The sequence below is a fragment of the Paroedura picta genome, chromosome 8, assembly GCF_049243985.1.
Source record: "Paroedura picta isolate Pp20150507F chromosome 8, Ppicta_v3.0, whole genome shotgun sequence".
NCBI lineage: Eukaryota > Metazoa > Chordata > Lepidosauria > Squamata > Gekkonidae > Paroedura > Paroedura picta.
The window spans coordinates 88,590,383-88,604,271 of NC_135376.1; the positions used below are offsets into that span (position 1 = coordinate 88,590,383).

The 13,889-nt window shown below is 42.4% G+C and overlaps 1 protein-coding gene across 3 annotated transcripts in view; it reads right to left on the reverse strand.

Moving 5' to 3' along the window:
* Positions 1-13,889, reverse strand: part of CTNNA3 (catenin alpha 3) — a 1,001,628-nt gene that overhangs the window by 907,160 nt on the left and 80,579 nt on the right. The window contains exon 1 of one of the 3 annotated variants that reach the window (XM_077350758.1): positions 7,202-7,274. The exons of the other annotated variants lie outside the window; for them this stretch is intronic. The gene's annotated coding sequence lies outside the window, so the exon portion shown is untranslated. Of the gene's footprint in view, positions 1-7,201; positions 7,275-13,889 lie in introns of those variants that run through there. 3 annotated transcript variants of the gene reach the window in all.

The window sequence follows — 13,889 nt, forward strand, 5'->3', positions numbered from 1 at the left end:
TCCCTCGGGTAGCGGCCTGACCCGCCGGTGCCCCTGACTTCCTGCCGCCCACTGCAGGGCGCTGCCAGCAGCAGCTGTGCATTGCCACGCTGAAGGGGAACCCCTGCCATGGCAGCCGCCGGAGACCACCAAAGGTTAGCTGGTGGCAGAGTAGCAGGGCAGGCCCCAAGGCAGCAGCCAGGGAGGAGTAAGAGGAGGAGCCCGCAGCCTGGTACCGACTGATCCATGGACCGGTATCGGTCCCCGGACCGGGGGTTGGGGACCACTGTCTTAGAGGGAGATTTCAACTTAGATGTAAAAATATCATCTCTGTTTTTCTCATTAGCCCGCCTATTAGATAATTCTATGAGGATATCCCATTGCTCAGAATCAGTCATTTATTTTATTTTAAGAGTTTTAGGAATATTATATTTTATCAAGTCACTGTAAACCACCATGAGACTACAGTAAGCGGTGGTATATAAATGCCTAAATAAATAAATATGGAAGGGATGGTGGGAATTATAATGGAGAAAGGTGTTACAATCAGCAGCTTTCCTGTAAAGGGAGCAAACTACATTACCAGTATTAGAAGTAGTAAGTAAAATGTCCAAAAATGGTACCTTCTCAGTTTCATGGGTACCAGTAAAGATCAAACTTGGATTAAGAGTATCAAGCCAAGCCATCAGCGCAGATACAATAGAAACATCTTTAATCAACAATATCACATCATCAATATATCTCCCATAACATAGAATGTCCTGAAGCTGATACAAAACAGGCTGAGATCCTGGGCCCTGTTGGGAGTTATAGACATATATTGTGATTAACTGTGAGGAGACATTATGTAACATTGTACTCTTCTGGTTTTTTGAGATATTGTATGTAGATGATATCATGATATATTGTATATTTTTTGACTTTTTATAACATCATATGATCCTTTGTTAATTTATATAGTATATTGTATTTGAGAGCAGTTTTGTAGGGTTTGTATATTGCTATTAAAATTGTATGTATACTTTTTCAATTTGTATACTTTTATGAATTTGAGGTTTTTTGTGGTTTGCATATTATCCAGACTATGTTCTATGTCAGACTGTGCTTGGCCCTTTCCAAAATCTCTTGAAGTTGCACTTTGGATTATCCTTAATTCAGAAGCACTGAAATGTTCCGTAATATCAGAGACCCAATAGAAAATAACTGGTGTGGGGAGAAGTTCTTTTGCATCCCTTTTATCATTTCATCAAGGCCTCTAACACAGGCAAAGAGCCTTGAACAAGTGAGAGAGAAATTACTATTCATGACAAAGTGAAAAGTATTTTATAACATTTTGAGCAATGATAGGGAACTTTGTCAAAACCTATTACTAGGGGCATAAAATTTTATTCAAATTTGCAATAGTGTATAAACTTTTACACTGAGATTATATAGCATACATACCTTTCCTAACTGCCCTGCTACAGACGTAGCATGTAGACAGGGAAAGGAGTCAAGTTTATTGTATGTGGCCATAGGCCATCACAAAACAAGAAAAATAGGAAAAGGGAGGAGCGAGCTGTTGAGTTTGCCAGAATGCCAGTCCAAAATACAAATACCAGTTAGTCCAAACTCACGGCATCAAATCTGAGGGGAGATCTGAAAGATTTCCAAAGCACAGGCCAAAGTCCAAGACAGGAAAATAAGTTCACAATACATTCTGCGAGGTCAGTAGCTATTGGACACAGTTGCTTCCATTCAGCCATTCTGTCATGCCTGCACCCATCTGGCACCAGGGGATGCACCAGAGACAGAGGCTCCCCCCAGACACTCCAGGAGACTAGGCTGACCCAGACTTGGAGCTGCCTGATTGCCTAGGGAATTAGCAACCTAGGAGCAGCCAGGAAGAAACCTGGCCCCACTACATCAAGCCTATGGACAGGCAACCCAGAGGATTCGCTGGAGGAGCAGCACCAAAGGCTGCAGGCCACTTTTCTTGGATGCTTTAGGATGCTTAGGGCTGATCCTGTGTTGAGCAGAGGGTTGGACTAGATGGCCTGTATGGCCCCTTCCAACTCTATGATTCTATGATTCTATAATCTTGCAGAATATGGTTGGGAGCCCTAACTGTATACACGCTCAACATGGGGCCCCTTTCTTTCCCACTACCTCCAGGCCCATCATTAGCCATTTTGTGGGGATTGGTAGGTTGACATGACCATATATGGTCATATCACCCAATAAATGTTTAACACGTTTTAAATATTTATATTAAAAATTAATTAATTCCCATCCATTCAGGAAACCTTTCCAGGGCTGTCAAGAAACCCCAGGCTTTCACAAAACTCTGGTTGAGAAAGCCTGCTGTAAAGGGTGGAATAAAGTTCGAATCCAGTGCCACGTTTAAGACCAAGAAGAAGAAGAAGAAGAGTTGGTTCTTATATGCCGCTTTTCCCTACGCGAAGGAGGCTCAAAGCGGCTTACAGTCGCCTTCCCATTCCTCTCCCCACAACAGACACCCTGTGGGGTGGGTGAGGCTGAGAGAGCCCAGATATCACTGCCCGGTCAGAACAGTTTTATCAGTGCTGTGGCAAGCCCAAGGTCACCCAGCTGGTTGCATGTGGGGGAGCGCAGAATCGAACCCAGCATTTATTAAAGGTATAAACTTTCATGTGCATGCACACTTTTTCAAATACAATAAAATGGAAGTTATCAGTCCATACATTTAGGTAGAGGTTCAGTAGTAAATTTAGCATACAGCACCATAAAGATGCTTAACAGATTTGAGGATCAAACAGGAATAACAAGCTCAGTTTATATGGCTGCCACTTGTTTGGGTAAGTGGTGTCATGCTGAATGGATTACATTTTCCCTTAGGGATTCCACAATGCCAAATCCAAATGGCTATCTGGCATGGTATTAACGCCACATTCAGAGCAGATTCCTGCATTGGTTGAGATTACATTGTGAAGCAGAACGACTTCTCATAAAAGATGGAAAATGGCAACAAAGCAACATGTAAACAGGCATGAGGAGGGCATGCTTGTTGGGGCAATATCTTTGAACCCTCCCCCTTGTCATACCAAAAATATTCAGGACAGCTATCTTCTCGTATCTGTAGTAAATCCCTGTGAAAACTATGCACAAGCCCTTTGATTATTTCCGTGATCTATGGCTAAACAATAACATTATTGCTTATAGTTCTATTCCCTGCTCATAAAGACGGCTGTGATAGAGCTTAATGCTTAGACACTGTTTTTTAAAATACTACGAATCCCAAGAGAACAACTGGAGCTGTTTTAATAATCCACAGAGAGTGTTAATCATTAATAGCCCCTCTGTTACTGAATAAGGTCACTCTAGAAAGTTCTGGGAAATAGGAACATGGCCAAGAACTAAAAAGGTCAATGCAAGGGAAATTAACTTTATACAGGGTGGAACACAATTTTCAAAAATATAGCACCAGTATTTATTAAACAAAAAAAACAGGGCTCTGAGAATAGCCTCAATGAAGTCAATGCATACATACACACTAATGCCTCCATTGACCACACATGTTTCGGTGTCACCACCTTTATCAATGGTCAAGCATCACATAAAACCAGTATGCAGCATACTCTTGTGCTCCTGATTACAAGCCTCTTACTGGACATTGAGAGTGCTTGCCTTGATCAGGGCCTGTTTCTGAAAGATTAGAGGCCTCAAATTGTTTTATCTGGCCTTCTGATCCACAGAATTGACTATAGGTCCATGGTATCCTGAATATATCTTTTTATGTAAAGGAGCCAACTGGCTATAAAAATTATTGTTTTTTTTTGGTATATTTTATGCATGCTGGTTTTATTTGATGCCTGACCATTGATCAAGGTGGTAATGCCAAAATGCATCTGGACATTGGAGGTATTAGTATGTATGTATGCACTGATTTTATTGAGCTTAAAAGCCTTTAACTTGATTATGGCCAGCTAGGTTCCTCGCTCCTAGGTAGAGAGAGAGTCTGAGAGAGTCTGACCCATGCTGAATGGGGGAGAGGTTCATATTTTTATTGTCTGCCATCTTGTTATGCTATGTTATTATTTTATACCATTGTGTTTTAAGGGGTATTTTAGGGGATTTTATTGTATTTTACTGATCTTGTAAACCGCCACGAGATATTTATTTTATATAAATATAAAAATAAATAAATACTGGCACTATATTTTTGAAAATTGTGTTCCGTCTTGTATAGGCTTAAGTTCTTCTCCCTTGTGTTGACCTTTTTAGGTTCTTGACTTCTGTCTGGGTCAGGCTATTTTCTCCTTTTTGTTTCTGGAGGACATGAACGTAGCTCCAGGACAGCCACCAGACCAGGCTTAGGAGATCTTGATTTAACACCTCTTCTAAAAAGCCTAGTAGTTTAATTGACTTTTCAGTATACAAGTTATTGTGGTCAGCATGTCAATGAGAGGCCATTCAGACAACGTTCTGGCAGGGCTCTAAAAATTTATGCTGGTTTCCCATTACCCTCTTCATTCATAGGATGTTAAACTGGAGAAACTTGTAAAGATTGTGTTCTCTCTGCCCGGAAATCATTATTAACTGCACAAGTTCAATTCCTGCCTTGACAACAGGTTTGGGCTTGTATATTACTTGTGGGGGGGGGGGGGAGGGCACTGAATGTATATGCACCTCCCACAGTGAGATTTATAACATGAGCAGGAAGACTGCAACAGTTACAATTCTGACAGGTTTAACATGAAGCCGTTTCCTCTTGTTCTAAATAAATAAACAGCAAAAGAAGGAGAGAAAAAAACATAAGCAAGTTATGACACACACCATACCACTTTGTTGGTTCTTGGTGTTTAATTTGAGGTGTGCATAAATGTAAATTGAAAATTCAAAATAAAAACTGCCTTGGAAATTAGGAAGGAATATGAAAAGCACTTCCTGATGGTGCTGAAATGTCTCATTATCCTCCGTGCAACACTGAGAATTTTCTGATGTCTGGTTGGTATATATTTCAGAGTTTATGTTTCGTCTATGCGCTCAGCCAGGCATAGGCTTTTATTGTTTAAAAAATCCTTCTGCCTCTGCACAGAAGCCCAAATCCCTTCATCAGTCACTTGTGCCTCTAAGGGAGATGCTCAATGCTCATAAACAACTCCGGATGAAACTGTGAGAATCTCCAATCGCTCCCAATAACCAGGCTTTATTTAAGGAAAAGAAAGCACATTATTGAAGAGAAAATGATTGGATCATCATGGAGTCCTTGCTAAGACTGGGAATATCCTCTAGGCTCCCTCCTTATCTACCAACCCCTCCCAATGCTCAAAAGTTTGGGCACGAAAACGTTGGTTGATGGAACAGCCAGGCCATAACTTCAAAGGCTCAGAAAAGAGGCTCAGGGGCCAGCAGGATGCCAGGAAGGGAGAGCTACTTACATTCACACCTATCGAACTAGATCAAAGAGGAATTGCTAGCTACAGGGATCAAAGGGTCACAGATGCAGGCACGGATAGTAAATGACAATTGACAAATACCAGATCTGCGTCATATGGAAAAACAACATTCATATGGTAAAAATATAACATGGTTTAGACAGAAGTTTTTTCCCCTAACAGAATTTTCAGGAATTCACTGTGTGGGGGGGGAGCCCTGTGAGGTTCTAGAAAGGAGGTTGGGTAAATGGGCGTATGTGCTCCATGCTAGTGCTGAGGAAATCAGAAGGAAAAGAAACAAAATGCATGAACATTTCAGTACAGAGGGCAAGCAGCAAGGGACTGGATACTTCCACCACATACAGCAGCATCTGTTAAACTTCTGACCATGAAATATTTTTCAGGCTTTGAGGGAGTCAGCTAGCCATGCCTCCCTGCCTCAACCCCAAAGTTACAACACTCATCCACTCCCAGCAGACGAGACCAGCGTTAGGAAGGGACAATAGGATAAAACAAAAATGGATGTTTTAGCTCTGCTTCAATCAACAATTTAACGAGGGAAACCTCTAAAAAGGAGTGTGCCAATCTCCAACAGGATAACAGACAAGTTCTGGTTTCGGCAAAACTTTGTCAGTACATAATAAGATAATACGTGTCAAAACAAATCATTCTATTCCATTCTACTCTAAGCGGTGTTCACCCTGGTTAGTACTGGATGGGAGGCCATGTAGCAGAAGGCAGTGGAAAACCACCTCTGAACGTCTCTTACCTTGAGAAACCTCACCAAGACCACATGCATCCTGTCACCCTTGTTCTAGACATGCTTCTTGAATTCTAGGGCAAAATCAAGGAGGCTTACTCTAGGTAAAGAGTTGGGAACTACAAGGTATTTTAAAGAATGATGCGCTTAAAATGGCTAGAAATAGAGTGTGAATGTCGTTCAAAGAGCTTTGTGATCTACGATTACCAGCCTGTAAGGCCCCAGGAAACATCACTGGACTCAACCAGAAGCAGGGCCTTTTCTGCCTTGGCTCCTGCCTGGTGTTATTAGTTGTCAATAGACATCTGGGCCCTGATAACAAGAGGTAACAAAATTCCGCAGGGCCTGTAAAACAGCACTCCTCCACTAGGCTTATGGTTGAGACCAGGACAACTGAGGTAGAACTTTGAGCCTTCTTCTGCCTTCCCCATTTCTTACACTCATTCTCTACATTCCACCCAGAGCTAATTCCACACACACACACCCACCTGCAGAAGCCGTCAAGAGTGTTTGGATGAGACAATGGGGGCTACAGAATGAATAGGTAAAGGTATCCCCTGTGCAAGCACCGAGTCATGTCTGACCCTTGGGGTGACGCCCTCCAGCGTTTTCATGGCAGACTCAATACGGGGTGGTTTGCCAGTGCCTTCCCCAGTCATAACCGTTTACCCCCCAGCAGCAAGCTGGGTACTCATTTTACCGACCTCGGAAGGATGGAAGGCTGAGTCAACCTTGAGCCGGCTGCTGGGATTGAACTCCCAGCCTCATGGGCAAAGCTTTCAGACAGCTGCCTTACCACTCTGCGCCACAAGAGGCCCTCTACAGAATGAATAGAGATGTTAAATTCTTTAATTGCCTTACTATTTTTTAAATGCAGTTTTAAAGGTTGTGAGCCACCCTGAGCCTACTGGTGGGGAGAGGTGGTCTAGAAATCAAAATATATAAATAAATAAAACAATATACTTTACAAAAGCCCACCCCCACCCTCACCCCCGGCCCGGCAGCTCACATTCTAAAGGACTTTTAGTGGAGGCATTTGTGCGCCCACATGCCTGTTTCTTTTTACCTCAGGTCACACGAAACAGGTGCTCCTTTTACAACAACAACAACAAAAAGAACCTGAAGGAAACAACAGAACAGCTTGATATTGCTGGCAAAGATCCCTTCACCCAGCTCTCCGGCTTGAGCATGGCGCCTCCAGCCTCCCCATCGGAGGCTCAGCGGATTGTAACTCTCCTGCTGTGCTAATTGATAGAGTAACAAGAGCCACCTGTCAGCCAGCTCCACTCCTTCTCAACACCCACTGGGTCTGAATGCATCTCTGCAGTGTGTACAAGGCTAACAGGGTTTGTTGCTCATCAGGCCCTTGTGGGGAAAGCCGGCGTCTGGAACCGCCTGGGAGTTCACCCTCTGCCCCTTGAACGCCTGCGATCCCGTCTCACAATGACATCATTAATCAATCTGCAGTATGCACACAGGCGCCCGCCAGGCGATCAGAGTTCAGGATGCCATCTATTAGCATGCAGATTACTTTTTCAATCATCCAGTCCCAGGGCACAAGCCGATTTGCAGTTGCAACAGCTGGGAAGGTAAGTATCAAAATTAAGCTATTAGTTACAAATAGAAAGCACCTGGAGATGTGCAGGAGGTGCTGCTGCTATTATTATTACTACTATCCCAGAACTTCTAAAGGAGCCTTTTTCAATCTTTTGACCATGGAGTGACCCCTGAAATATTCTTCTGGCTTCAAGTAACCTGGGAAGTGATGCCGGATGGCCAGGCCTCCCTGCCACGCCCTTGGAAGCCACATGCTTACAGTGTCCATGGCATCTCTCATAAAATAATATACTTGTTCAATAAGAAGCTATTTACTACAAAATTTGAGTGCAATGGCACATTTAAGACCAACTAAGCTTTATCCAAGGTGTGAGCGTTGTGTGCATGCATGCTTCCTCAGACAACAAAACAGGGGTCAAAAGTACAGATATAAAGAGAAGGTAAATTAGAAGCAAATTAGTAAACAGCATCCAAATATGCAGTATGATCATTCTTTGCTGGAAAGAACCCATCAGTCCTATGGGCTCAATTATCATTTACAAAAATATGAGAGCAATGAAAATGTAAAGTTAGTGAGTAATGGCAGACATTTTCCTAGTTGTGAAAAGAAGTAATCAAAAGTGACTTCTTGTTATCCCCATCCATCTCCGCCCAAGCATGGAGGCATCCCCACAAATTATAAGCCTTGCTGTGTATGTTATCCTGTCCTGAGAACAGAGTTAGATTCTAAATACCATTACATACCTATTTACATCACATAACAGTCTTTGTCCCAAATAAAATTAAAAGAAGAAAGGTTGTAAGGAATGTGGATATAATAGTTTAATGAGGTTAGCATACATCATGAGATAAGAAACCAATATCCCTGTTGAGTCCCGGGGATTCCATTGTCTTGAGTGTTGTGATAACTTGCATTTCTGCAATCTCCCTTTCTAGTCTTTTCTTGAAGTTTCTTTGCAATAAGACACATCCTTTATTGAATGTCCTGGAAGGTTGAAGTGTTCCCATGCAGGTTTCTCAGTCATTTATTTCTGATGTCAGACTTGTGTCCATTTATTGTTTGGTGGAAGGTTTAACCTGTTTGTCCTCAATGAGATCCTGGTCATCAGCTCAACACAGCATCAGATCGGACACCAGTTTCACCATCCCTTTAATTTCCATATCCTGGGGTTACTAGCAACACTGGTTTTTACTCCCCTTCCCTGTGTCTTCCCTCCTGTCATTTACCTCTTTCCCCCTCTGTCTGCCCTCTGAGGTTTCACCTAGCCCTGCCTGCTGAGCCAGCTCTTTGCTCTCAGTCTTGGATAAGCTGCCTGCCCGTCTAGATCAGGGGTAGTCAAACTGCGGCCCTCCAAATGCTGGCAGGGGCTCCTGGGAATTGTAGTCCACGGACATCTGGAGGGCCACAGTTTGACTACCCCTGGTCTAGAGTATTGCCCGCCCACCCTGCAGGCTGCACTGGAGTCAGGACGGACCCCATGAGTGCAGCAAGGCTGTTCTGTCCTTGGCCAAGCCCCTATGTTTCCAACTCACCTGGGAGAGGGCTCTGCAAGGGGGTGCTTGGGGGACGTCCTGACATATGGCCACCCAGAAAACTCATGGCTAAGATCTGAACGTGATACTCGCTCACAATCCACGGTAAATTGGTAGTAGCAGAAGATTTCTCCAAATCTTCTGATGTTTTTTGCCAGAGGTAGCTTTGGTAGCATTGGTGACTGCTCAAGGCATATCATAGTGTTACTCCTATGTAAGCAGAATCTAGAAGGCTACACTACAACATTATCAATGTAACCACTAAGGATCATTCATGTGATATATCAAAATGGAACAAGCATACACATTATATAACAACTGCCTGGAGCAACAAATAGACACACAATCACCCAGGCAGAGCACAAAATAAACTTTTCCCCACCAGTTTGCCCATAAAGCACGCCTCTTCCCCACAAAAAGAAAACTGAATTGCCCCGCCCCCTCCAAAATTTTAAGCTTCAAGGCTCCAGATTGCAAGATGGATTGCAGTGAAAGGAGCTCTATGCATCCATGAATAAACACATATGTGTTTAAATGAATACGTTTCATTTTTAAAAAATAGCGGGCATCATGGTTCCTTTAAAAGAGCAAGAAAGGTGATTGACAGGCGGAAGAGAGGAGCATGTCTAATGCATTCCCCTCTTCCACCATTTCAAGTAAGCGTGCAAAATGCCAGGAAGTGCGAGATGCCAGCAGGTGAGGAATTCTGGGAGGCGTGGTTTTTTGTAGTGTTACACCATTGCGCTAGTATAAGGCTTTTTTTTCTGTGCGGAATGGCTCACGTTATTTTTATTGTTTTATTCTGTTGGAAGATGCCTCAAGTTTTGGACAAAGAGAGCATAATTGCTTTAACTAAAGCCAAATAAACTGAGCCCATATGCAGAGCTCGAGAGGGCAACAGAACTTCACGGGCTGCAGTGACTGTCTGTACTAACATCTCTGAATCTGCCACAGGAAGGGTACTATAATGGCTGGAGGAGCCAGCTCCTTCCTTTGCTTTCTCTTTGAAAAGGGTAGAGGCTAATGAGTAGCAGGAAAAGGATGACACCTGTCTCCTTGTTTGAATAAAATCTCTTGGGTTTGGTAAAAGTGTGTGAGTAGGGGAGCCATGCTTTACATTGTCCTCCGAATTAAATTCTTGCAAGAATGGAGGGATATCTGAACAAAGCTTCGAACAATGGCTTGGATCTGCCACAGAACAGGAGTTCTACTATGAATTCTGGACCCAGATAGTATTTTAATTGTGCAGGTAGGTTAGTTTTGTTCCTCACTAAACAAATGGGCAGCTTTTTTGGTTTGGCAGCAGCTGCCACTCTTCAATACATTCTTTACAGGAACAATATCTAATGGGACAGCTCTGTAGTGCCCTGATGGGAAGACAAAAACAGGAAAGGATAGGAAGGCAGCCCCTATGTAAGTAGGATGCTGTAGAAGTGCTAATTAAATCAGGGTCAGGTACCAAGAACTAACTAGGTCTCATGTGACAGCCTCCAGGCTGGATGCTCGCTTTGAAATTTAAAAAGCCCAATGACCAAACTTGGAGAGGCAATGTTAAACTGACTTGCCTAGACAGACAGACAGATGGATGGACAGACAGATAGATAGCATAGGTATGCGCTCGTGTGTGTGTGTGTGTGTGTGAGAGAGAGAGAGAGAGAGAGAGAATGAACAGATACCATTCCATAAACAGCTTAAAATGCAGTAACCAGAATTCAAATATCTAGGGATAGCATTTTTTTGCATAATCATTTGAGCTCCGGCTTTCCTGGCTGTGAGAGCATAAAGGGCTATTCTGTTAGATGCATATGGGTCAGAATCAGACAATAGAAACACCAATTTATCATGTTCTACTACTGTGGGGAAGAGCCTCTTGTGGCGCAGAGTGGTAAGGCAGCCGCCTGAAAGCTTTGCTCATGAGGTTGGGAGTTCGATCCCAGCAGCCGGCTCAAGGTTGACTCAGCCTTCCATCCTTCCGAGGTCGGTAAAATGAGTACCCAGCTTGCTGCTGGGGGGTAAACGGTCATGACTGGGGAAGGCACTGGCAAACCACCCCGTATTGAGTCTGCCATGAAAACGCTAGAGGGCGTCACCCCAAGGGTCAGACATGACTCGGTGCTTGCACAGGGGATACCTTTACCTTTACCTTTACTACTGTGGGGACATCTGGTATTTGCCTTAAACTTATCCCTTGTTGCATTGTAAAGTGGCCATGTTAAAACATAATGGGTAAAGTCCTCTCCTTCCAAGTTCCCACAGATATAGAGACACTGAGATTTTGGAATGCACAAAAAATCAACCAAATAGCACAGCTGTAGGCGTAGCTTGGAACCTCATACGCACAAAAGCCAGCTTTAATGGAACACAAGTACTATTAGCCTAAGGTGACCAGATTTTAACATTGGTAAAGCAGGACACCATTGACCGGGGGGGGGGGGGGGTCTTGATTTAAAAATTGGTCTATAGGGAAGAACAAAAACTTTCATAGAATGCATATAATGCAAAAATAGTATTGAATATATATATATATATATTTTTTTAATTTCAACATAAGTACAATTCGCCAGGTACCCCCAGATGTCCCTCCAAAAGTGAGACAATCTGGTCACCTTATATTAGCCATGCAAGGCGTTCTTACATGATCTTTAAAAAAAACTAAACAAAGGACTGAGAGATTATGAAGTCCCAGTATTCATATGATAAATCCAGTCATGGAGATCATGTTCAGACTTGTCATTCTATTAAGCGCTCTTTCTTGGGACCTCAGATCTTCCTAATGGAACAGCAGGGGATGATATGCCCCAAGGCCATCTCTATAAAATGTTAAGAGGTACATATGTTGAGACTTTCTCTGGAGCTCCTAGCATTAGACATTTTAGGCCATGTGTTGCCTAATAAATGGATGTTCAGAGCTCTGGAGGAGACCCATTTTCAACATTTCAACTGAAGCTGTGGCTTGTTAACTTCAGATTATGCCATATATTTTGTGAGGAGACCTTGGTTTGCTTAACATCACTGTATCTATGAATAGCATGGGTGCTTCTTTAAAAGGAAGCTATTTTTCTTTCCTTTGTTACAGCAACAAACCATCTCCGTTTCTCTTTTTAAGTATAGAGCCTCGACTGATTAGAGATTCTGAATTGATTAGTCATCTGCTTGTTAACTGATGAACTGACAAAATGAGTTTCCATATGATAAAACCTTGATAAGATAAGCCTTTTTATAAATCTGGAAGGTAATCTAAGACAACATACAATTTAGTAACTTGTAAGTGTTATCCTTGTGCTATCTTTAGCTTTCTCCTTTTAAGAAAATGTATTATTTTACTTGGTTTTCTTAACACGTAGCACAATACCTACTTGGGGGTTTCAGGAATCAACACATTTTAGAAAATAAATACAGGGTTAGTAATCAAAGTAAACCTTCCCCTTTCTCTTAATCCTTCTCCATGTTATGTAAACATTTTTTAAAACAATCTGTTTTTGTAGGCTATCATTTCCACTGACAGGAATACATGATAACCAAAGTAGCTTAACAGCATTTTTTCCCCCAGAGTGTGGCCTTTACCCTCAACACCTCCAATTAAGTCCATCAACTTGGGTTGTGAGCTGCAGTCCCATTAAGATGAATGCACAGCAAGCAGTACCGATGCTAATTAGCACAACAAGAACAACAACAATAGAATGCATCCCTCAGAGAGAGAGAGAGAGAGAGAAAATACCCAGATGGCTTAAAATAAAAGTGTTTCAATTAACAAAAGGGTAATCATCAAATACAATAATATCTAAAATTACATCAACGACAAGCACCCAAGTCGAGCCACACAAAAACACCATCCAGTAACCCAAGAAGGTTTACAATCAACAGCTAGAGTAAAATAAGAATAAAAAGCATGAGAGCCACCATTATCAGTTGAACTCAATAAACTTTCTCAGACTGTGAAGGGTACAGGCCAGACATACATCCCAGATAAGGGTATTCCAGGGAGCCAGCTCTGAGAAGATCCTGTCATGTACATTTGTCTTGCCAAACCTCAACCAGGACACAAAGCTTTGCCTTCCCAGTTGGCCTAAGCAAGCAGATAGTTTTATATCAGACAAGGCAGTTCTAGCCTCAAAGTTTAGCTATAGTCCCTATGTAGATTAAGCTTCAGGTTGTTCATTCTCATCCAGGTTAGGCTGAAAGAATACCACTATGCCCCAGTCACCCGGCTAATATCTTATGTCAGGATTTGAACTTAACATAGTCTTAGTCTAACATGCTAACCTCTAGTCTTCTGAAAATTCATCATAAGTACATCAATATGGTGGGTTTTTTTTTGTTTGGGCACGGGGGGTAATCCCCTGAGGAGCTTGTATGAATATTCTGTGTAGTTCAGTAGAAGAGAAAAAGATTTGCATAGGCATTTTGCTGTCATAGCTGAGGGCATACAGCAAAAACTGACAAATGAAATGTGAATAGAAGAAATAGTCTGTTAGGCCGTTGACAGATGCATCATATCAAAACTGTTCTAAATAGCTTTTGATTTCCAGAGGATAGATTTGCTACAATTAAGAGGGCAAATATGAGGAAATAGGGAAATGAAGGTGGATTGGCATATAAAGGGAAATGATCCGACACAAGAGACACTTGTCTTACACATTTCCTGTACAAAAAAAAACCTGCCT